At 38.9% G+C, this 27,089-nt stretch overlaps 1 protein-coding gene across 2 annotated transcripts in view; it reads right to left on the bottom strand.

Moving 5' to 3' along the window:
- BICC1 (BicC family RNA binding protein 1) overlaps window positions 1-27,089 on the bottom strand; it is a 365,663-nt gene that overhangs the window by 193,159 nt on the left and 145,415 nt on the right. The window lies entirely within an intron of this gene.

The following is a 27,089-nucleotide window of genomic DNA, read 5'->3' as shown; positions in this document are numbered from 1 at the left end:
TATGGGGAACAGGGAAGCTCAGGCTCTTTGGGATTTATCTGAAGAGTATGAAGAGGAAAACTGGAGTAACTGGGAATCATTCTATGGGAAAGAACAGTGAGACAGAGGGGCAGAGGGGGAGGAGCTAAACAAAAGCAGTTAGAATGCAGGGTCATGGCCAGTGTTCCCGTGCCCTGCCAGCTGCCTGCACTCAGCAGAGACACAGAAAACTAAAGTTCAGCCCCTAGTCTCCCATATTCCACCTCCCTCACCTCACTGTACTGAGAGTGACAGAAACAAAACCCACAGCTAGTTCTCCAGAGCCACTCCCTCCCCTGAAGAGCAGAGGTGCTCCACATCTGGTCTCTAGGTCTGTTGAGACACAGGGAGAAGCACCTGAAAGCCTGAGATCACCACTGCTAAAACCATAAAGCCAAAACCATACAGACAAACCTGTAAAGCCCTCTCAACAAACAACACCAACCAACATGACTGCAGACCCGCCTACATCATTATGACAGCATCATCTCAAGAGGACAGTGAGAAATTTCACAAAACTAATACTTGTAATACAGCAACACCTACTGAAAGAAACCTCTCAAAACTAAAATTTATTTTTCCTTTTCTTTCATTTTTCCTTTTCTCTTTTGAATTTCAATTTCTTTAATTACTATATTTTTATACTTATTTTTTTGTGTGTGTTTTGTTTGTTTTTTACTTATTTCATTGATTTTTTAATCTCCGTTTTTGGTGGTTTTTCTTTTATACTTGAAATAAATTTATAAATTCTTATATTTTTAATTTTATTTTTTATCTTAAGTTTTTATTTATTTTGTTTCTTAGCTAGGGTTCTTAACAATGCCACTCACAAATACCATCAAGGAATTGAATTACAAGGCTATACAAGACAGAGATGTAGTTCAGAAGGAAAATGAAAGATCTCTAGAAAAAAATTCTCAATTACATGGAAACTTGTGAGTTAAATGATGAAAAAGTCAAAATTGAACTTCTAGAAATACTCAACGGATGTGAGAAAACATCAGACACAAATTAATGAGCTCAGCAAGCAGACTGAAACTTTAAATACAAAAATGAAGAACTCAATACATGAACTGAAGACCGAGGTAGCAATAGCATTGAAGACAGGCAACTAGAGATGATACAGCAAGAACAAGAAAGAGATTCACAAATTAAAACAAGTGAGGGAGCCCTGGCCCATTGGCTCAGTGGTAGAGCACTGGCCTTGCATGTGGAAGTCCTGGGTTCGAATCCTGGTCAGGGCACACAGGAGAAGCACCCATCTACTTCTCCACCCTATCCTCGGTCCTTTTTCTCTATCTCTCTCTTCCCCTCCCGCAGCCAAAGCTCCATTGAAGCAAAGTTGGCCCAGGCATTGAGGACGGCTCCATGGCCTCCACCTCAGGTGCTAAAATGGCTCCAGCCACAACAGAGCAATGCCCCAGATGGTCAGAGCATTGCCCCCTAGTGGGCATGCTGGATGGATCCCGGTTGGGTGCATGCAGGAGTCTGACTGCCCCCCCACTTCTAACTTTGGAAAAAATACAAAATAATAATAATTATAAATGACTGAGGGAGCTCTACAAAAATTGACTGATTCCATCAGAAAGAGCAATATAAGAATAATGGGAATATCAGAACAAGAGAGGGAGAAGGGAATGAAGAGCCTATTCAAATAAATAATGGATGAGAATTTCCCAAGCCTAAGGAAACAGAGCCTCGAATCAAGAATCAAACAGAATGCCAAGTTACCTCATCTCAAACAGACCTACTACTCCAAGGCACACCATAATAAAACTGTCAAAAATCAATGGCAAAGAAAGAATCCTCAAGACAGCTAGGAAAAAGAAGAACATAACATGTAAAGGAAAGCCCATTAGGTTATCATCAGACTTCTCAGCAGAAATTCTGCATACCAGAAGTGGACCCAGACATTCAAAGAACTGAAAAAGAGGAATTACCAACAAGAACACTAAATCCATTAAAGATACCTCTAAATATGAAGGAGAAATAAAACTTTTGCAGACATACAGAACCTGAGGGAATTTTTAACCAAAAAATCTGCCACTGCAGGAAATACTCAAGGGAGTTATTCAACCAGGCACAAGAATAAAACAAATTAAAACTACAGGTAAACACTCCAACAACATCACAATAAAAACAAGGATAATCTGTGACAACAATAACATAAAAGGAGAGAGGATAAAGATCTGCTGTAGCAAGGAGGATCAAATGCAGAAGCAATCATAAGACAAAGGAATCTTGTACATATGAACATTTTTCTCTTAAAAACCTAATGGCAACCACCAATGAAAAAGCCACTAACAAAATACACAGCTTAAAAAAGATTTAAAAAACAAATATAGACATAGACTACCACCAAACAAAAATAACAAACAGAAAGAGAAGAAGCAAACAAGACAGAGAGCTCTACCAGAAAACAGAACCAAAAAATGGCTTTAGGAAATCCTCAAGTGTCAATAATTACCCTAAATGTAAATGGATTGAACTCACCAATAAAGAGGCACAGGGTAGCAGATTAAATCAAAAAGTAAAACTCAAACATATGCTGCCTTCAAGAGATACGTCTAAGCTGCAAGGAAAAAAGTAGACTCAAAGTCAAAGGTTGGAAAAGGATTTTTTAAGCAAATAATATCCAAAGAAAAGTAGGTACAGCCATACTAATATCTAACAATGCTGACTTCAAGACAACAAAGGTAACCAGTGACAAAGATAAACATTTCATAATGAGAAAGACAACATGGTATCAAGAAGACATAACCCTTCATAATATAAATACACCAAAATCAGGGAGCACCAATATATATGACATATACTAACTGATCTAAAATAAAAGCAGACAAAAATACAATCATACTTGGAGAACTCAACATAGCATTAATATCTTTAGATAGATCATCCAAACAGAAAATCAATAAAGAAATATCAGCCTCAAAGGATACACTGGACCAAATAATAGACATTAACAGTACATTTCATCCCAAAACATCAGGTTATACATTCTTCTCCAGTGTGCATGGAACATTATCAAGGACAGACTATATGTTGAGACACAAAACAAATATCAACACATTAAGGAAAACTGAAATTACATCAAGCATATTTACTGACCATAAGGCTTTAAAATTATAATTCAACTGTAAAAAGGAAGTAAAGAAGGACATAAAAATTAAACAACATACTTCTAAAAATTGACTGGGTCAAAGAAGAATAAAAGCAGAGATCAAAATATATATACAGACAAATGAAAATGACAACATAACACATGAAAATTTCTGGGATGGAACAAAAGCAGTAACAAGAGGGAAGTTTATATCATTGCAGGCTAATATCAAGAAACAAAAGAGATCCCAAGTAAACAACCTAATATTATCTCTTAAGGAAACAGAAAAAGAAGAATAAAGGAAACCCAAAATCAGCAGAAGAATGGAAACAGTAAAAATTAGAGAATTAAATGAAATAGAAAAAAATATTCTAGAAAAAAATTAATACAACAGAGAGCTGCTTCTTTGAAAAGATCAGTAAAATTGACAACCACTGCTTAGATTCACTAAGGAAAACAGAGAAATGACTCATGTAAACAAAATTCAAAATGAAAGAGGAAAAATGACCACAGACGACATAGGTATACAAAGGATCAGAGTAGAATATTATAAAAGATTATATGCCACCAAATTCAACAAATTGGAAGAAATGGATAAATTCCTAGAACTATACAATCTTCCTAAACTGAATCACAAAGAAGTAAAAAACCTAAATATACCTAAAAACAGAAAGGAAATAGAAACAACTATCAAAAACCTCCCCAAAAACAAAAGTCCAGGATCAGATGGCCACACTAGCAAATTCTACCAAACATTCAAAGAGGATTTGGTACCTATCCTTCTCAAAGTCTTGCAGAAAATAGAAAAAGCAGCAATAATCCCTAAGACATTTTAAGAGGCCATCATAATCCTGATAACAAAACCTGGCAAACACAACACAAAGAAAGAAAACTGCAGACCAATATCTCTAATAAATACAGATATAAAAATTCTAAAGAAAATACTAGCAAACTGAATACAACAAATCAAAAAAATAATACCTCATGATCAAGTGGGATTCATTCCAGAAGTACAGGGATGGTTCAACATACAGAAATTGATCAATGTAATATACCACATCAACAAAACCAAGAAAAAAAATCATATGATACTAACAATAGATGCAGAAAAGCCACTCAATAAGATACAACATCCCTTTATGTTTAAAACAGTCAATAAAATCAAAATAAAAGGCAAGTACCTCAACATACTAAAGGCTATATAATAACAAAATATCAGCTAATATCATAGTAAATGGTGAAAAATGAAGGTTTTTCCTCTAAAATAAGAAACAAGACAAGGCTGCCCACTCTGTCCACTCTTATTCAACAAGGTTTTTTAAGTTTTAGCCAGATCAATCAGGCAAGAGAAAGAAATAAAAGTCATCCATATTGGGAAGGAAGAAGTAAACGTATGACTTTTTGCAGATGACATGGTCCTGTATGTAGAAAACCCCAAGACTCAAAAAAAAAAAAAAAAAAAAAAAACCAAAAACAAAAACTATTAATGACCAGGTGTTGGTGCAGTGGATAGAGTGTCGAACTGGGAAGCAGAGGACACAGATTCAAAACCAAGGTGACCGGGTTCAGCACGGACTCATCTGCCTTGAGTGTGGCTCATGAGCTTGAGTGTGGGGTCGCTGGTTTGAGCATGGGATCATAGACATAGCCCCATGGTCACTTTGGGCTTGAGCCCAAAGGTCACTGGTCTGAAGCCAGGGTCACTGGCTTGAGCCCAAGGGTGCTGGCTTGAGCAAGGGGTCACTCACTCTGCTGTAGCCCCCCTTTCAAGGCACATATGAGAAAGCAATGATTGAACAACTAATGTGCTGCAATGAATAATTGATGCTTCTCATCTCTCTCCCTTCCTGTCTGTCCATATCTGTTCCTCTCTCTGATTCTCTCTGTCAAAAACAAAAACAAAAAAACCCAAAAACAATTAGAAACAATAAACCAATATAATAAAGTCACAGGATACAAAATCAATACACAAAATGTCTACTGCTTTCCTATATACAGATGAAACTTCAAAAAAAGAACTAAAAAAAAAAAACTCCTTTTACACTTGCAACAAAAGAATAAATACCTAGAAATAAACTTAGCAACAGATGTGAAGGATCTATATACTAAAAACTACAAAACATTATTGAAAGAAATTGAAAAAGATGCAATGAAATAGAAAAATATTCCATGTTCATGAATTGGAAGAATCAACATAGTTAAAATGGCAATATTACCCAAAGCAATACACAAATTTAATGCAATTCTCATCAAAATACTAGTCATTTTTTAAAGAAATAGAACAAAAATCACCCAGTTTGTATGGAACCATAAAAAATTTCATATAACCAAAGCAATCCTGAGGAAAAAGAATGAAGCCAGAAATATCACACTACCTGACTTCAAATTATACTATAGAGCCATGATCATCAAAACAGCATGTACTTGCAGAAAAACAAATACACAGACCAACAGAACAGCACTGAGAGCCCCAAAATAAAACCATATGTATATGGACAAATCATCTTTGACAAAGGAGCCAAAAATACACAATGGAGAACAGAAAGGCTCTTCAATAAATGGTGCTGGGAAAACTGGAAAGCCTCATGCAAAAGAATGAAAGCAGACTACATTGTCCCTCTGTAAAAAAAATTACTTCAAAATGGATCAGAGACCTAAACATAAGATCTGAAACAATAAATTACATAGAAGAAAACATAGGTACTAAACTCAAGGACCTTGGCTGTAGAAAACAATTTAGGAATTTGACACCAAAGGCAACGGAAGTAAAGGCAAAAATAAATGAATGGCACTATATCAAACTAAAATGATTCTGCACAGCAAAAGAAACTAACAACAAAACAAATAGTTATCCAACCAAATGGTAGATGACATTTGCAAACAACAGCTCCAATGTTATATCCAAAATATATCAAGAACCCACAAAGCTCAGCAACAAAAAAGCAAACAATCCAATTTAAAAAATGGGGAGAGAACCTAACAGACATTTCTCCCAAGAGGACATACAAAAGGCCAACAGATACATAAAAAGATACTCATCTTCACTAGCTATTCGAGAAATGCAAATAAAAACTACAATGAGATACCACCTCACACCTGTTAGATTAGCTATTATCAACAAGACAGGTAATAAGTGTTGGAGAGGCTGTGGAGAAAAAGGAACCCTCATTCACTGCTGGTGGGAATGCAAATTGGAACAATCATTATGAAAAAAAAGTATGGTGGTTCCTCAAAAAATTAAGAATAGAACTAACATATGACCCTGCAATCCCTCTACTGGGTTTCTACCCCTAAAATTCAAAAACACTGGTACGTTAAGACACATGCACCCCATGTTGACTGCAGCATTATTCAGAGTAGCCAAGACATGGCAACAACTAAAGTATCTCTCAATAGAAATTGGATAAAGAAGATGTGGTGCATCTGTACAATGGAATACTATGCAGCCATAAAAATAATGAAATTATGCCGTTTGTGACTACAGGAATGGACCTTGAGAACATTATACTGAGTGAAGAAAATAAATCAGAAAAAACTAAGAACTGTATGATTGCCCTGACCTGTGGTGGCATAGTGGGTAAAAGTGTCGACCTGGATTGCTGAGGTTGCCAGTTCAAAACCCAGGGCTTGCCTAGTCAAGGCACAATGGGAGTTGATGTTTTCTGCTCCTCCCCCCTTCTCTCTCTCTCTCTCTCTCTTTCTCCTCTCTCTAAAATTAATAAATAAATTTTTTAAAAAATTTAAAAAAGAAAGTTAAAAAAAAAGAACTATGATTTCATACATAGCTGGGATATAAAACAGACTCATGGATGAGATAAAACTGAAGTGGTTACTAGGAGGAGGGAGATGTGGGGGAGGAGAAGGTGGGGAAAGGGAAGGGCAGAGAGGGGTAGGGAAAGGGTGTAAAGGGGGATAAACGTAAGGTAATTAAAAATGATTTGACTTTGGATGATGAGTATACAACATAACCAACAGTTCAAATGCCATAGAAATGTTTTCCTGAAACATGTATGCCTACTGATTGTCACCCTGTTAAATTTAATTTTCTGAATAAAAATTTTAAAAAATGGGTGCCGCTTAAATCATAAGGATACTCAATCATTCAATAATACTGAGCTCCCACTCTGACACAAAAACTACCACAGGGCACATTCTTTTGGAATACATAAAAAATGCCAACACAACAATCCCTGAATATATATATTTGGATATAGCAGATCTACTATAATGCAATGCAGTGTTGCACGCAGATGAAAACTCCCATGAGGAATTAATGGTGCACAATATAGCATTCAAAGAATCACTTCTAGCTCCCAGGGATCGGGGAAATTTTAATAAGAAAAGATGGTATTTCAGTTGGCCTTTCAAGAACAATGCATCAACAGGCTAAAGTTGGGAAAAGAGAGCATTCAGATGGAGGGATGGCACAACTAAGCTGCATTTGGAGAGCAGCTAGCAGTGAATTTGGCAATGGCATGTGAAAACCATTGGACAGAGAAGTTGAAACAGAAGAGGCTGGAAAGTGGGCCAGTGTAGAAGGCAGAGGTGCATCAATTATTAGACAAATTCCAGGTCTGGTTGAGTGCCTGGCTCATAACAGATGCTCAATAAATGTTTAACATTCTAAGCCATGTTGGAGACATTGTCAAGGTTACAAGGTGTCTGTATGCCCAGATGCACTGTAGTTAACTAGCTACAATATAGTGAAGGTTGGAAGTAGTCCTGGCCATGTGTGATATCATTATTTTCACTTTTTCAGCTAGTTATGAAATGTGAAATTGATAGATTTTTGTTCTTAGAAAAAGAAACTTAAGGAATAAGAAGTTGGCAAGACCAAATTTACCTCTATGATTTAAAGTAGTGGTGGAATTCAAATAATTTAACAACCAGTTCTCTGTCCTAATGACTGCTTTAAGAATAAAGGAAGATACACCGAAAGGTAGTTTATTATTTCATGCATTTAATACTTAAATAAGAAAAATTTAAAAAGGCACACAAAACTAGATTATGAAAAAAATTTTAAATATTAATAAAAATATTAAATAATACCTAACAAAAAAACAATAAAACAGTTATTGAAGGCCCTGGCTGGCTGGCTCAGTGGTAGAGCGTCAGCGTAGTGTGTGGATGTCCTGGGTTCAATTTCCAGTCAGGGCACAAAGAGGAAGCACTCATCTGCTTCTCCATCTCTCACTTCGCTCGCTCTCTCTCTCTCTCTCTCTCTCTCTTCCCCTCCTGAAGCCATGGCTCAGTTGGAGTGAGTTGGTCCAATCACTAAGGATAGCTCCATGGCCTCCCTCAGGTGCTAAGAAGAGCTCAGTTGCTGCACAATGGAGCAACACGACCCCTAGTGGGCTTGCCAGGTGGATCCTGGTCGGGGCGCATGTGGGAGTCTGTCTGTCTGCCTCCCTCCTCTCACTGAATAAAAAAAATAAAAACTAAAAAAAAAACCCAGTTATTTAATATATTTCCATAGTGCTTCTTGACTGACAACCTCACTTGCAATACCTTTCACCTATGGACAGAACGAACATTCCCAGCGCTTAGAATATGCTGTTGCACAGATAAATGTTTAAAAAGAGTAAGAAATGTGAATTTGTGATTTCCACATTAGGCTGCTGCCCAGGCGCCCAACTTAGAGAGAACCCTGATTACAAGTGCCATTTTAACAACCAATTGACCACACTCAACAAAAAATTAGGTATCGGTTCTGCCTAACTGGTTTAAACCGGCTGAATGCCACCACTTATTTAAACAATGATGTTTTCTTACTGAGGTCAAAATCTGTACAGGCTAAACTGGAACCTGGTGGAACAAAGCAGAAACAATGGTACTTGGTAAAAAATCCACAGCATCCTGATTCCAACAGACATGACACATGAAGGTGAGACTTCAGCAGTTTTCCACACTAGACTATTTTGAGTTTAAATGCTGAATACGTTGAAGAAACGCTGAACTATGATTTCATAAAAATGAAGCCTCATTTTAGGAGAGAAGTTTGATGCTTACAAAAGGAGCCTGAAATTTCTGCTACTGCCTTTGGTGTATACAGTCTTATGTGGGTGTGATTTATTGAGTAATTGTTCCACCAGTGGGGCTCAGTTTCACAAAGAACTAAAAACAAACCAGACCCATAAAAATGATGCAATATCTCTGGAATTTTGAAGACAACTCCATGAATCCCCAAACTATTTCCGACTATTTGGCCAAACTCAGTGTTTGTGTCTACCCATCTTAGTGAAAATGCATTCTCTTTTGTGAAATATGGCTGTTACCATCAGCACAACCACGCATCAAAATCCATGCCCCTTGACTAAATATATTCCACATTTCAGAGAATAACTAGTCTTTAAAATACAATGTTTGCATTCAGCTTATTAAAAGTAATCAATTTATGATACTGAGTGTCTGTTATGTACAATGAGTTAATTATAAGGATGATAGGATGGAAAACTCTTGTCCTCATGGATTTTGGAAAACAACTAGTTTTCTGTTTTGTTTTTTTAAATAACAACATTATGCTTCTAATAATAAGCTTAGATTGAGAACAGTCCCACTAGCATAAATTCCTGTGGCATTTATTGGTTACAAAATGTAACATTCCTAATCTGTTTTAGAGGAATACCTGAACGGAAGACTTATTACCTTTTTCTTCTATCATAAAAATGATTATTCTAATTTCATTTTATTAAACTGTTAACAGTATTATCTGCAACCTATTTAACAGCTAATGTTAAAATCAAATTATCCACAAAGCGTGAACTTACCTTTAAAAAATTTAATATGATAGATATTTAACTACCTAATAAATATAATGTTTAAAAATTTTAAAAAGTAATCAATTATTGGCTGTAAGGTAGTATCTCTGTACTGCTGTGTGACAAGTCTATTAATCACTTTTCTGCAAGTTTCTTGTATTTGTGGTTAAAATCTTTATTGGCATGGCCAAAATGTACTAATGTATGAATGTAACAAGCTATCAAGAAAACATCTGCACAGACTCCATGTGTACAAATTTCAAATTAGGAAGCCTACCATTAATAGCAAACACTCATTTGAGAAAAGGAAGGATAAAACTAATGCTGAACTCCAACTATGTGCTAATAATAATAAGCACACTGCTTGCTTCTCCTACTACACACGAATACATGTTTAAGTTCTGTAATTTAAAAAAATAAGTAAAAACAAGCTACATCCTGCCAGCCAGTATCAATATTAAACATCCCTCTCCCCAAAATCATGAAACAAAAAAGTTTAACAAGGTAGTAACTAAGGTCCCTTCCCGCTTTAAAATGTTATGTCTCTAACATTTTTTTTTTTTTACAGAGAGAGAGGGTCAGAGAGAGGGATACACAGGGACAGACAGACAGGAATGGAGAGAAATGAGAAGCATCAGTCATTAGTTTTTCGTTGCAACACCTTAGTTGTTCACTGATTGCTTTCTCATATGTGCCTTGACCATGGGGCTACAGCAGACTGAGTAACCCCTTGCTCAAGCCAGTGACCTTGGGTCCAAGCTGGTGAGCTTTGCTCAAACCAGATGAGCCTGCGCTCAAGCTGGAGACCTTGGGGTCTCAAACCTGGGTCCTCCCCAACCCAGTCCGACGCTCCATGCACTGCGCTACTGCCTGGTCAGGCGTCTCTTACATTTTAAGAAATTAATTCCAAGGTAAAGATAACAAAACATTATATAACTGACCATTTTAAATGGACAGTGCTATAAACTTTCAAGTGAAAACAATAAACATTTACTGAATACCTACAATGGATGTATTAAAATTCACCAAGAACAAGACTATAAGTAACTACCGTAATCACACAAACCTGCATGTGTGTGCACACACAATTTCTTTTATTTGCTTTACTACAAATTACTATTATACATTCAGATTTATGAGAGAAACACCTGATATTGTGTCTGGAGCCTCAGTTATTGTCAGGAGATAGCAATGAGGGTCTGGGAATTAATGTGTTAATTCAACGACCACTAAGGGCCTCAAAGCTCAGAACTCCCAAATTACTACTTACACAAGTAGTTATGGTAAATTCTCTTTTCCAGGGCCTATTTTAACTGAATTTGGGAAATCACAGAACTTTAGAGTTGGCAAAATTATGTTCATTTCAGTCTAGTTCCTTCATTTTATAGCTGAGATGACCAATTTTTTAAAAAGGAAAAATGACTTCTTAAAGTAACACAATAAATAGATGTCTTGCTTCTGAGTATCAACACCTCTTATTCCACCTTTCTCTGCTGAACTGTTAAGTATGACTTTTTTAAAGATTTTATTTCTTGGATAGAGAGACAGAGAGAAACGGGGGGGGGGGGGGATGGAAAGAATCAACTTGTAGAAGTTGCTTCTTGTATGTGCCTTGACCAAGCAAGTCCGGGGCTTCGAACCAAACACCCCAGCATTCCAGACCGACACCCCAGCCACTACGTCTTCACACTAGGCAGTATGAATTCTACATAGGTTTTCTGACCCATTTCACTACTGAATTTGGAATGGCCCTGTGGGTAATTTCTGAAAAGTTAATATCAGCTAACTGTACTGAATACCTAACATGGTCTTTCATTCATCGTAATCTGTGATCTCAAGGAAAAGTTACCTTTATCTCAGTCACACCTACTTTAGAACAAGATTACAAGGTTTTTAAAAAGCTGTGGCCCCACACTTCTACTATAAATTTGTGGTCCTAATTTATTTTCAACCATAACCACAATTTAAGGAAGTAGATAAAAAAGGCTAAATAAAAACAGGTTCTATTTACCTGGCAACTGCATGGGTGGATGTATTTCACCATGAGGATTGAAAGTGTCAAAAGCATCAAATGAAGACACGAAAGAGTCCCAGAAGGAAACGTTAGTACAGGATGGTAACAAAGTCAAGGGGAGGAATGGGACACGGAAGTTCACATTGCAAGGACTCAATGGTCACCATCCTGGGCTACACATTTGACTCCTACTGCTCTCGAACACGGAGAGAAACCACTTTGTACAGGATTACATTGTCCATAAATTAAAAAGTAGCCCAGTTGTTCAGGGCAAAAGCACAGAGGTTGCTGGTGATAGAGCTGCACGCAGTTTCCCAGGGACTCCTCACAAAGCGCAGCTGTGACACAGAGGATGTCACTAGCAGGGGCTGGGTCTTTTCTGCTCACTATCTCTCCATACAGGCCAATGGCCTAACTCCAAATAAATGAAAACCCCCCTCACTAGGCATGGGAGTACATGCAAGGAAAGCCAAAGTCTCTTACAGAAGAGTCTGGCTTCCCTCCAACTCACAGACAAATGGGCGACCAAGGTCCCAAAGCTTAGTGCCTGCTCAGAATTACTTTAGCCTGGAAGTACTCAAGGCAAGCATTCCTCATCACCTACAAAAGCAATTTGTATATTGGAAGTGGGGTGAAAAGAAAGCTCAGTTTTTATGGTTTTGTTTTGTTTTTTTGGTCTCTAAAAAGCATAATTCATAATATTCTAACAGAAGGTTTGCCATTAACATTTGCACTTCTGTAAATTTTCAAGGACTAACTGCAGTTGGTTTCATCTTTTCCTGCTGAGACATATTTTTATCTTTTTTTTGTGATTGAGAGTAGAGGAGGCAGAGAGACAGACTCAGACATGTGCCCCCCACACACACTAGGAGGGCAAGCCTCCTATGGGGAGATACTCTGCCCATCTGCTCCACTGCTTGACAATCAAGCTATTTTCAGCACCTGAGGGGGAGGCCATGGAGCCATCCTCAGCACCTGGGGCCAACTTGCTCAAACCATTCGAGCCATAGCTGCAGGAGGAGAAGAGAGAGAGAGAGAGAGAGAGAGCACGCGAAGGGGGAGGGGTGGAGAAGCAGATGGTCACTTCTGTGTGCCCTGACCAGGAATAGAACCGGAACATCCAATGCCTGGCCAACATTCTACCACTGAGCCAACAGGCCAGGGCCACATCTTTTTATCTTCCCTTATTTATTTTTAACTAAGGGAACTCCAGGTTGACTTTAAAAGCTTATTAAAAGGATATAAAAAAGGCTGAGTTTTACTGAAAAGAAATTATAAGCTAAAGAGGAATGAACAAATATGACATGCTTTATGTAATACATGTAGTAATAAATAATTCTGAATTAGCAAAATAAACCATTTCAATAAAACCCACTCTGGGTTAATGATACCAAATAGCTTGAGGTCTGAAATCAGAAACCAAACAAGTCAACTTCAGAAGTGAATAAGAAAAGTGTAGCCTACATTGCATGGATGACACAGGCACAATCCACAGAAGACATAATTGTCCTAGTTAAATTGGAAGCTCCTCATAGAGTCCAAACAGTCAAAGGTGGCTATAACCAGCTCTCAAAGGAATTACTATTCAGGGGCGGCGGTTGTATCATGAACCCCACCATCACTACTTCCCATCATCACAGACTGCTCTCTGGAATTCCTCTTCCCCATCTCTTACCATGAAGGTAAGACTTCATAATTTCTGGTCACTTCCAGTATGAGAAACTCAGTCCCATGCAGTGGAACAATCCAGTCTCATAACCAATTCAAAGTTAACCCCACTCTCCATGTGCAGCTAGATTTACAGATCAGAAAACTCCGTGTGGCATCGGAGACAGGACAGAAGGGATAAGAGGGACAGAGAGAAGCCACACTGAGAATAGGGGACTGTGTGCTCCTCCCTCCAAACTTCTGCACTCCACATCATCTATTTAGTAGGTTGTAACTAGCATTTTTAAAAATGAAACACATAGATAGCAGGCTGACAGCTGTTGGACCCTGGGGGGCTGGAGGGATTGAACAAAAAAGAGAGAGAGAGAGAGAGAGAGAGAACTCCTGGACACAGACAACAATGTGGACTGCAGTGGGGGGCACTAAGGGGAGGGGGGTGGAGAAGAGTATGGGAGGATGAATAATGACGAGAAACTTGACTTGGGGTGGTGAACATAGAGGCGGTCCTCAGGTTATGACACAGTTTCGTTCCTACAGCAGTGACATAACCCGAATTTAGGTGTAAGTCGAAACACACCCTAGCCTAAGTCACTTACCTATCCTAACACAGTTGTGAAATCATAATCTGGAACATGAAAACACAAGCATGCCACATTACTGCATATTCTTCTACTGCATGCAACCAAACTGCATAGTTCACCCACGTGTTCCATAAATACAACGCTCACGGCATAAACCAATACACTGTCTCTTTTTTTTTTTTTAATTTTTAGGGGAGTGAGCATCATAAAATCAAAACGTTGAATGTCATGACTGTTGTAACCCAAGGACCCCTGTACAACACAGCATACTGATGATGCACTGTAGAATTCTGCACCTGAAACCTGTATAATTTTGTTAACCAGTGTCACCCCCAATAAATTCGCTAAAAAGGAGAGCAAAAATGAAATGAGAAAAGAACAGGGAAAGATCAGGTTGTATTATATGTAAGTATTATTTCATTAAACTTTTCTTTCCACTCATTTTATGTAGGTATGTACTGGGTTAGAATGGCAAATGTATTTCCTACTGTTGGTTGTAACTTTAGTTTTAAAAAAAGTCACTTTTTTGATCTCGGAGAGTGGGACAGTACAATAAAGTGGTTACAGGATGGTCTTGGGATTCAAACCACCTGGAAACCAGGTACTCAATTTCTCTGTGCCTGAGTGTCCTATATACAGACAATTTAACAGCCGAACCTACTTTATAGGGTTGTTGTGAGGATTAAAAGAGTTAATACATGGAAAGCCTACAGAATAAGCCAGTGGAGATTAGCTATTTGGAGGAAGAAGGGATAAAAGAAAAAGTAAATGCCTCCTTCCTTTTCTGCATGCTCCAGCCATCCTCTCCGCTGCTTCTCTGATTAACTAAACGGCTGCTGACAGCCCCTGCAGGGAAAGGCTGCGGCTGTGGCTGTGGCTGTCCTGTGGAAAGTCTGCGTAAGCTTTTGAGAGGCATCTATGAGGGTTCCCACTGTACCTGACCCTGACATGAGAAACCAACATCCTCCATGTCTCCTTACCCTTGGCACCAGCAGAATACCTAGTGGTGTCTACACGCCGGGCTCTGCTTTCCCGTGCTCAGGCCTCCTGGGTAGGTTACCAGAGAGATAGCTGGCGCCAGGTACCCACAGTGGTATCTACTTGGCCCACACTAAACCATGGAAGACTTGCTCCCCAATGCTTTTCTAATCTCACATAGGCTTTGGGGCACATCACCAAGCCTGTCACTTAACCAGCTGTGTCATCAGGTAATGAAACACTGGTCTCCTCTTGCAGGAATGCCCAGTATTTATGAGAGATTTGCTTGGAAAGTCCCCTTCCCCAAGAGGTCAACTTTCCACCTCTTCTAAAGACCACCCAATTTCCCACCAGCCCAACATCTCCAACAACTCCCCTTCTCTGTCTTCCCACTTCCAATTATTAGGGAAAAGATCTGCAAGGAATTCAGATGGTTTGTAGAGGCAGCTAGAGGTATTAGAGCATTTTTGTCACCTCTAATAAGTGTGAAGAAGTGTGTGCGCTCAAGAGTTGGCAGTTCTTCCAAAGCGCTCTTCAGAATGCCAGGGCCACCTGCCTTCCACTCTGAGTCCTATTTGCCAATTACAGAAACAGGAAAAGTCCTACTTAAATTCAGTGTGCTCAAGAAAAAAAGAAAGTAGAAAGGAAAAAGAGAAGCAAAATCATCAGAAGTCATCATATTCAGGAAAAGAGAGGAATGGCAAGTAGTTTTATGCTCAGACAACGCAGAGGATTTCCAACAACATAGAAGCATTGCGTACCTCAGATGAAAATATAGGCTGGTGGAGGAAGGGAGGGAGTGTCTGAGTGTGCGCAGGTGCACGCGCGCGTGCACACTCATGCGTGTGTGCACGCCAGACAGACTAAATTTGACATGGCATTGTTTTCTCCATACCATAGCTTTTGCAATCATAAGACATTTCTCCAGTAATTAACTAAGTCATGCAAGAATGGTTAGCACACAAGAGCACTGTACACACCAAAGAATAAAACTGTATGACACATGCCTTTTATGGCTTGGATTCAAAGGCTTCTCTGATAAAAGGCAGAAGGCGATGGTATTTAAAATGAATGAGCACAAGAAAATGTTGAAGGATCAGTATAATGTCAGAACAATAACTCCATGTGCACTGTGATGCATATGAGAGCACAGCTCAGAGAGGACTGCTAGACAAATATTTTAATATAATGTGAGCATCTAAAACCGCCAAGTCCCAGCGGCCCCTGAAGCAGGGGACAGCAGCCAAGCCCAGTGACAGGAGAGGGTCTCAGTCAAGTGATGACGCTGCCTTACGATGGCCTAACAGTTTACTAAAAAGGCAAAGTAGCTGGGTTTTCTTTCTGCAGTTGATTGTGTTATCTTTATTTCTGAAACCCCTTTAAACTTACAATAAGGCTTTTATAAAAACATTAGATAAAGTTTGGGGAAAACAAAACCTCAGCATGTCCAAAAACTGGGGGGTGGGGAGAATGGGATTACTGGAAAATACAATGCTGAATGCAGTGTGGGCTTCCTCTGAACAGTTTACCACACAAAATCACTCAACCGTGACAATGCTCGTCAACTTTTCTCTGTAACTCGAGTCAAAGCCAAACACCCAAGGGAGTTGGAGGAAACCTTAGCTAGTCTCATGCTTGCATACATGCTCCTCTCCCATGATCACACGTACATACACACAATGTTTTGTTTTTGAGAAAGCTCTCCTCGGATACCTTAAACACAGATTCTTGTAATGGTGAAAGATAGTCCTTTATACCCCATCAACAAGACAGAGAAGTAGTGGTGAGTAGCCAAAGGGGGTTATGTAATGACAGCTTTCAAGAGTGGAAAATCACCTTGGGGGAAAAAAATTACTCCTTCAGTCTTTCATACTATAACCATTATGACTCATTCCTATGGATTCCAGATAACCAGTACTTTACGGTATGAAAACATTCCCAAAACTCATGAATTATCTTTAAGTTCTCTCAAATTTATGAATTAAGCTAGAGGCCAAGAATTTCTGACTCCCTAAAGCAACAAAGAGATTTTGACATTTGTGCTATTTCCTACAATGATATAATTTCAATCCTTTATAAACTAAATTTCTTATAGCAAAAACTTACCATTCTCTCTATTCAATCGTTATTACAGGTAAATGTTCAATGTTTAATGCTACTTTTTTTAATTAAAGAAATCATTTTCATATTTTAATGGAAAAATGATTAAGTGAGTCTATTATCACCAGATAGGATTCTGTAAATCTATATTTGTTAAAAAGAAAATTCAATGGCTAGAAAATAACAACAGAATAAAGACTAGTTTATAGAGTAAATGACAATTTTAAAAATTGTATATGTATACACACATACAATTAAGATGATTAGAGAGATGTTTCCAAAATGTGACCAGTATCTCTGGGGAGGCATTTGGCTGTTCGTAGTTTCTGCTCTGTACTTTTCTGTACTCTCGTTTCAATAAGTAAATAATACCATTTTTACAAAACAAGAAAGGGAGGGAGGAAGGCTGGGAGGGAGGGAGGGATGGGAGGAAAGAAAGGCTGTTTTTTCAAATAGAATATAAACTTATGAAAGGAAACCTTTTCTTTTGTATTTTTTAAATTTAAAACTATGACAGCCCTGGCCGGTTGGCTCAGCGGTAGAGCGTCGGCCTGGCGTGTGGGGGACCCGGGTTCGATTCCCGGCCAGGGCACATAGGAGAAGCACCCATTTGCTTCTCCACCCACCCCCCTTCCTCTCTGTCTCTCTTCCCCTCCCACAGCCAAGGCTCCATTGGAGCAAAGATGGCCCGGGCGCTGGGGATGGCTCCTTGGCCTCTGCCCCAGGCACTAGAGTGGCTCTGGTCGCGGCAGAGCGACCCCCCGGAGGGGCAGAGCATCGCCCCCTGGTGGGCACAGTGTGGCCCCTGGTGGGCGTGCCGGGTGGATCCCGGTAGGGCGCATGCGGGAGTCTGTCTGACTGTCTCTCCCCATTTCCAGCTTCAAAAAAAAAAAAAAAAATTTAAAACTATGACATAAACTCCCTAAAACAGACAGTGGTTACTTTTTTTTAAAATTGTTTTTGATTCATGAGCTGGCAAAAAAAAACCCACTATATTTTATGTCTCCCAAATGGTAGCGCTACCTGTAGCATTTTTCACAAGACAATCTCAGGAGCCTAAGGTAAGATGTTTGCTTCCATTATTTCTACTGTGAGTTTCTTACGAGATTCTATGTAGAAGGCACACAGGTATCAGAATGTTCCATACATGAGACTAAATTTAAAAAGGTTATCAGCAGAAGAAAACCCATCTTCACTGTAAACACTGGAGCCTCAGTTCTATGTAATGAAACCCAAACAGATAATGCAGACAGCCTGAAAGACCCTAGGCCTTTTTGGAAGAGTACATCATAGGCAGAGCTCTCTAGGAAACATGGAAAAGCAAATTCTGTTAGTATACTATGGAAAATTTAGCCCAGAAAAATGTTATATATTTCATCTTTCGTTTCCCTTGCACAAGGTGATATATAAAAAAATATATATTTCCATGAGAAATGTCCAAGATTTTACTGCCTATGATTTCTTCTGGGATTTTTGTGGTTTCCAGTCTAACATTTAAGTCTTTAATCATTTTGAGTTTATTCTTGTGTATGGTGTAAGAAGGTGGTCCTGTTTTCATGTTTTTGCACATATCTATCCAATTTTCTCAACACCATTTATTGGATAGACTATCTATATACACTGAATGTTCTTTCCTTCTTTGTCAAATATTGACTATAAAGGCATGGGTTTACTTCTGGGCTCTCTATTCTGTTCCAGGGATCTATGTCTGTTTTTATGCCAGTACATTCTGTTTTGATTACTATGACACTGTAGCATGGTTTGATATCAGGTAGTGTTATTCCCCCATATTTGTTCTTCCTTCTCAAGATTGTGCTGTTATTCGGAGTCTTTTGTGGTTCCATATAAATTTTTGGAATATTTGTTCTGCTTCTGTGAAACACATCATTGGTATATTGATAGTAATTGCACTGAATCTACAGATTGCTTTGCGTAGTATAGACATTTTAATTATGTTATTCTTCCTATCCATGAACACGGTACATGCTTCCACTTATTTGTATCTTCAGTTTTTTTCTTCAATGTCTTATAATTTTCCATGTATGTCTTTTACATCCTTGGCTAAATTTATCCCTAGATATTTTATTCTTTATAAAGTAATTGTGAATAATATTGTTTTCTTAGACTCCCTGATAGTTCATTATTGGTGTATAAAATGCAACTGATTTCTGGATATATATTTTGTATCCTGCTACTTTACTGAATTCATTTATCAGTTGTAGAAGTTTCTTTGGTGAAGTCTAAGGGTTCTCTATATACAATACCATGTCATATGGAAATAATATTAGATTTACCTCTTTCTTTCCAAACTGGATGCCTTTTATTTCTTCTTCTTGTCTGATTGCTGTGACTAGTGCTCCCAGGATTATGCTAAATAGAAGTGGTGAAAGGGGGTACACCCCTGGTCTTATTCCTGATCTTAAGAAAAAGCTTATTGTTTTTGTCCTTTGAATATGATGTTGGCTGTGGATTTGTCATATATGGCCTTTAGTACACTGAGGTATATTCCCCTTTATTCTCACTTTGGGGAGAGTTCTTATTTTAAACAGGTACTAGACTATATCAAATGCTTTTCTGCATCACTGATAGGATCATGTGAGTTTTTAGCCTTGATTTTGTTTATGTGGTATATCACATTCATTAATTTGTGGATATTGTTGTGCCAATCTTGCATCTGTGGAATAAATCCCACTAGATTATGATGTATGACCTTTTTAATGTATTGCTGGTCCTGATTTGCTAATATTTTGTTGAGGATTTGAGCATCGATGTTCATTAGAGATACAGACTATAATTTTCCTTCTTTGTAGTATCTTTATCTAGTTTTGGAATTAGGATAATGCCGTCCTCATAGAATGAGCTTGGGAGTCCACTGAAAATGGGAGAACATATTCACCGATACATCTGATAAGGTTTTAATATCTAAAATTTAGAAGAAATTTAGAAAACTCAATACCAAAAAAAAATAAACAATCCAGTTAAGCAAAGGGAAAAGAACCTGAACAGACACTTCTCCAAAGAAGACATACGGATGGCCAACAGACATATGAAAAGATGCTCAATGCCTCCAATAATCAGAGAAATGCAAACTAAAACCACTATGAGAAACCACCGCTTACCTGTGAAAATGGCTATCATCAATACATCAACAAATGACAAGTGTTGCCAATGGTGTGGAGAAAAGGGAACCCTCGTGCACTGGTGATGGGAGGGCAGTCTGGTACAGCCACTATAGAAAGCAATATGGGCACAAAGAAAACTAGATAGAAGGTGATGGAGGACAATCTGACTTTGGGTGATGGGTATGCAACATAACTGAATGACAAGATAACCTAGACATGTTTTGCTTTGAATATATGTACCCTGATTTATTGATGTCACCCCATTAAAATTAATAAAAATTTATTTATTAAAAAAAAAAAAAGCGGCCCTGGCCGCTTGGCTCAGTGGTAGAGCATCGGCCTGGCGTGCAGGAGTCCTGGGTTCGATTCCCAGACAGAGCACACACGAGAAGTGCCCATCTGCTTCTCCACCCCTCCCCTTCTCCTTCCTCTCTGTTTCTCTCTTCCCCTCCCACAGTCAAGGCTGCATTGGAGCAAAGTTGGCCTGGGCACTGAGGATGGCTCTATGGCCTCTGCCTCAAGCACTAGAATGGCTCTGGTTGCAACAGAGCGACGCCCCCTGGTGGGCATGCCGGGTAGATCCCAGTTGGGCGCATGCGGGAGTCTGTCTAACTGCCTCCCTGTTTCCAACTTCAGAAAAATACAAAAAAAAAAAAAAAAAGAAAGCAAGCAATATGGAGTTACCTCAAAAAATTAAAAACAGAATTACCTCATGACCAGCTATTCCACTTCACAAAATATATTCAAAGGAACCCAAAACACTAATTCAAAAGAATATATGCACCCCTGTGTTCACTGAAGTGTTATTTACAATAGCCAAGATTTGGAAGCAGCTCATGTACCCATCAGCAGATAAGTGGATAAAAAAGCTGTGGTGCATTTACACAATGAAATACTACACAGCCATAAAAAAGAAGGAAATCTTACCTTTTCAACAGCATGGATGAAACTGGAGAGCATTATGCTAAGTGAAATAAGCCAGTCAGAGAATGACAAGTACCATATGATTTTACTTATATCTGGGATCTGATGAACAAAATAGAAACAGACTCACAGATACAGATACAGAGAACAGATTGACATCTGTAAGAAGGGATGGAGTTGGAGGACTGGGTAAAAAAGGTGAAGGGATTAAGAAAAAAAGAACTTACAGATACAGACAACAGTCTGGGGATGTTGTACAGGAGGAAAAGGGGGTGGCTAGAGGTGGAAGGAGAGTAAAGGGGGGATAAACGGTGATGGAAGGAGTCTTGACTTGGGGTGATGAAAACATAATACATATATAGATGATGTATTAAAGAACTGCACACCTGAAATCTATACAATTTTATTAGCCAGTGTCACCCAATAAATTCAATAAAAAAAAATTTTTAAGAAAAAAATTTCAATCTTTCACATTCTTATTATTATCCTAACTGTGCATGTTTAATCCATTTGGGAAAGCTGAAAGGAATGTGCTATTTATCACTATTCTGTTCCCAACATGATAGGCACTTAAAATATGCACTCTTTTCAACTTGTAGCTTTTATAATTAGTCTGCATTTTCCATCTAATAATAAATGGCACAGTATTGTCCTTAGGAACAGCTGGCCTGAAGAAGCACTGCAAAAACAAAACAAAAAAAGTAAATAAACAAACCTAGGCTTCAACGATTATTTTTTTTCAATATCTGCACATCTAATCACCAGTCCGGAAAAGTACACATTTCTTCTCTTTCACTGGCATTGCTCCAAATCCACCTAGAATAGTTATTTAAGTAAAGAACTGAGTGTGAAATTTTGTTCATTTGTCAGAAGAAAGAAAAGAATACAAAAGCCATCATCTACTCAGCAGGAAATTCCAGTAATCAGAAAGTAGAGCACCCAATAAAAAGGCAAGGGCTCCTGGGAGATGGGGCTGTTTTCATTACATACTTTCTAGTTACCTCTGCAGCAGTTCAAATGGTCTGGCCCACATCTCGGATGGTGTGCTCTTGCTTAAAGGTCAGTTAACTGGCCTCCTGGGAAAGAAAATTTAACCTCACAGGTGCCTCGGGATGCCAATGGGATTGCTGGCAATATTCTGCATTTCAAATTCAAAATAGAGATTACTACATTGTGAGCCAGGATCACAAAATTTAAATTGAGAAACCAGCCATGGTGGACACTGGGGTAATATTCTTTGTGTTTGTTGAAGTCTGCCTAGCAACTACTGGCAATTTCTTAGAGCACGTTCACCCTGGAAAAAGAAATACCTGCCAAAATGCCAATATGGTTCTAATTGCATACCTTTTCCCGCTTTAAAACATATCATCAGCTTCCCTACCTTGACCTAAGGTACAACAAATTGTGTATTGGGGGATGGCAGGTTGGAGGGAGGCCTTCATTTCCTGTCCATATAAAGCAAATGCTCTGTTTAAACACAGACTATACCTTTTAAAATGTGGACAGAATACAATTCCATGAAGTTCATTACTAAAAATGGACATATAGGCATATTAGAGATACTTTTGAACATATACTAAAATGTCAAAATGATGGAAGGGGATACTCTATACATTGTTTTTAACTTAAATTTTAATCAAGAGGCTATGGCAGAAATATCAGATTTCAAGAATAGTATCTTTCCATGGAAGACTTTTCTTTTTCTTTTTATAAGATGTCCCTTCCAGACAGTATTATCCAAAATAAATTCAACTATATTTTCAGAGTTTGAGAATATTTAAAAGTCAAAGCAAGAAAATACTTGGTTCTATCTAGTTTTCTAATCACTCTGATGTGGCCCTGGCTGCACAATGCTGTCTTAAAGGGAGCCAGCTGTGGAATGCCTCAAGCTTGTATGCAACACACATGGGGCTCAACAGAAAATAAAGGCATCGGCCCGGCTGAGGGGTGCTGAGGGGTCTATTTCTGTGCCGCACAGGCTAATGTGAGGAAAAGCTGCTCCCCAGGCTGTTTTTGAGATTTGGCTCAAATGAGCTAAACTGTCTTCCCAGGCTGGCAAGTTCTTGGTCTCCAGTAGTGGAATCAGCACAAGGTGCACGGGCGGCAGCAGGCATGCGAACCTGGCCAAGTCAGTCAAACTCTCTGAGCCAATTTCCTCTCTCTAAAATAAGAATAAAGCCACAGGGTTTCTGCGAGGATTAAGAGCTCTCTTCTGCAGCAAGTGCCTGAGTACAATGTCCGACCTATTATAGGTACTTGTGTCATAAGTGGTGCTATTGTTAGTATTAGTAGTAATAATGAAAATAAATTAAATAATAAAGTCTAGAGCAAGGGTCCCCAAACTACGGCTACGGGCTGCATGCGGCCCCCTGAGGCCATTTATCCAGCCCCTACCGCACTTCCAGAAGGGGCACGTCTTTCATTGGTGGTCAGTGAGAGGAGTATAGTTCCCATTGAAATACTGGTCAGTTTGTTGATTTAAATTTACTCGTTCTTTATTTTAAATACTGTATTTGTTCCCGTTTTGTTTTTTTACTTTAAAATAAGATATGTGCAATGTGCACAGGGATTTGTTCATATTTTTTTTTATAGTCTGGCCCTCCAACAGTCTGAGGGACAGTGAACTGGCCCCCTGTGTAAAAAGTTTGGGGACCCCTGGTCTAGAGAAACACCTTATTACCTAACTCAGCTAGGAGACATACTAATATCGATGGAGGACTGTCTGATAATTGCACAGGGCACCCTAGAATACTAAATTTCCAATTTTTGTAGAATTGCTTTAACTCATATTAGCACTTAAGAAACAGCAACTACATTTTCCCTTTGCTGAGACATAACAAGAAACAACCTCCTGCAGCCAGGGAAGCTGCTGGCGACAACATAGGCTACTGAACACGTACGGCAGCGTTTCCTTTAGCAAACTCACAGAAGCCCTTCAGAGGTTCCTGTGGCAATAAAGCCCATGATCTTCCTGAGCCACTGACTCAGGTTTCAACTCAGGGACCTTGTGATTCTTACAACTGGCCAGGTTTCCTTTTCAGCTTTGGCCATGGTAGGGAAGCTCAGAATCTGAAGTGCGTGTTGTATATCAACCTTACTGGTCCCCCAGTCAAATTAATTTCCAACGTTTGTTTTTCCTGTCACATAGATTTCCTCTTGCACTTATTCTTCAGTCTTCATTACTCAATGTAGATCATTAAGGCACCTCACATCTCTTTTTGGAGAAAGGGATAACATAACATGTGGTAAAGTTTGACCTATCTGCCATTCAGGATTCACACCTAAAAATACAAGAATTCTTTATTGAAGCTAGTTTAGCCAAGCTACAGGTTACTGGTAACTGAAAATTTTCCCTGATGGACAGACGGTGTTGGACTAGGGACGAAACTGCTTTAGGAAATAACTGGGAAGTTTGACAAAATTTAGGCACAAAGGAAGAAGACAACAAAAAGCTCTCTAATCAAAGGAGGGTGATTTAAAATTTAAATCACTGAATATAGCCAAATGCTCTTAGCTGCACAGAGCTGTCACCTAAGCAAGAATATTATCACTGCCTCAAATGCTCATGTCCCAATCTGAGAGAGATACCATTACAAAGCCTACAGAAGACTGACCAACCCAGATTTCAATACCCCAGTTTTTATGCTAAGAATTCAACTCAGCTTTCCTTTAAGAAATGATTAGATGAAAAAGTCAGAAAACACAAAATTTCATTCAGTGGTGTCCATGAGAAGAGAGACCTGGTTTCTAAGGCCCATTAGTAAGTATCACCTCATAGGCATTAAAGTAGAAAAATAAAATAGACAAATGGTCCATATTTTCAGGAGCAGATGTGTTTTAGCTTATATGTCCAAGTAAATGATGTGTTGTGCATTTAGCCACACTTCCCTGCAAGACCACTGGCTACAAAGAGGACGACAGGACAGAATGATGACTGCATAGGCCCAGACATGAGGGCAGAATTTTGCAAATGTTCCCATGTCACCAGGACCTCATTCTAGAAAAAGTTTCACAAAGTTCCATAATGTTCACATAGAACTCCTCTCTCTGACTTCTTCCTCTGCCCTACTAAAGGCACAATTCTCCATCCTGGAACACAACACACACAAATTTAATGAACATTTTAGGGAAAACTGGCCGAGTTTCACAAGGGACTGTATCCTGTCCCTGCCCCCTAGCATCTTGCTTTCACAATGTGGGAATAAAAAGCTACAGTGAGCATCTGCTGTTCAATTTCACTCACTTTTGTGTGTGTGTCTGTGTGACAGAGAGACACAGAGAGAGGGACATACAGGGACAGTCAGGAAGGAAAAGAGATGAGAAGCATCAATTCTTCATTGCAGCACCTCAGTTGTTCATTGACTGCCCTCCCACATGTGCCTTGATGGGCGCTACAGCAGACCAAGCGACACCTTACTCAAGTCAGCGACCTTGGGCCAAAGCTGGTGAGCCCGCGCTCAAACCAGATGAGACCGCACTCAAGCCTGCGACCTCGGGGTTTCGAACCTGGTTCTTCATGTCCCAGTCCGATGCTCTATCCACTGTGGCACTGCCTGGTCAGGCCAATTTCACTCATTCTTAAGCGGAGCCTGTTGCACCACTTGCAAAATGCAGAGACCTCTTCATGCTTCTTTCTAGGCGTTCAGTGACTATCAGCTAGTTAATAATTCTAATTCCAGACTCCAAATGACTAGTTACCATTCAGTTAAGTCTGCAAAGCTGGCCTCAAAGAGCCCTGGCTATTCCAATGTTACTGTAAATTTACAGCGACTGTATTACAATTTCAAATTTTCTCTTTCCGGAAAAGTATTTTGTATATATGTTTCAATTTTAAATTTTTTCTCTATAAAGATGTGGCCATCTTAATGTCAAAATATCAATTCAGATGGGTTGCTATTTTATAGCAAGAATTTCCTAAGTAGCACAACAACATGAATGTACTTAATGACATCAAACTGTATACTTATATCCAGTTAAAATAGTAAATTTTGTTATGTGTATTTTATCACAATAAAATAAAGAATCCTTTACATGGGGTTCTCCCTATATTATTCACATTATTAACCATGTGGCCAACTTATTCTTCATTACAAAGTGTAGAAAATACTGGTTTTCCTAAAATACCTAAGTGATAAGCTTAGCTGTATTAGAACTCAAACTCACAAATGATTGGTCACTTTAGGACTCCTCAATACTTAACTGGCCCAAGGGTATGAAGTCACCACCATAACATTTCTTTTCCGATGTTGTCACTGCTTGAATTTATTCAGCAACAGTGTTCAGGGCCAGCAAAAATATCAACCTAGATGGCACCAAATCATCCCCAAGCCTCCGGAAGACAAACATCTGCCACTCAATTTGCAGCAAGTCCTAGAAAAATGCCCACCTTAAGACAGGGGGCAAAACAGCAGAACCACAACACTAGTGTTGCCCTGATTTAAAGGACAAACCAAACCCATAATCTGCCCAACACAGAGCTGGTCATGAACGGCAGCCACCACATGACAGACCGCCCTCCATCATTTGCTGGGATCAGACTGCTTAGATTGAGTCTTTCATTCCTTCCCTCTCCCTCCCCCACTTTAGTTGCTCTATAAAAAGAAATTATTTACCAACTATCTTGAAATCATAGGTAATAGAATAATATATCAACTGAGATACTTCATTATTCCTGCTGAGGCTTAGCTCTAAGGAATGTATTATTGTTTTGGAAGTACTATAAAAGCATTCCATTCAAGACAACTGAAAGAAAATACAATTATATCCTTAACGGATAAGATTTCTTAAATGTGTTGGTCTAAGGTGAGAGGTTAAAAAATTGCT

The sequence above is a fragment of the Saccopteryx leptura genome, chromosome 9 (assembly GCF_036850995.1).
Source record: "Saccopteryx leptura isolate mSacLep1 chromosome 9, mSacLep1_pri_phased_curated, whole genome shotgun sequence".
Taxonomy (NCBI): domain Eukaryota; kingdom Metazoa; phylum Chordata; class Mammalia; order Chiroptera; family Emballonuridae; genus Saccopteryx; species Saccopteryx leptura.
Note: the sequence above shows the minus strand (reverse complement) of the source record. Positions and strands in the feature narration are given on the sequence as shown.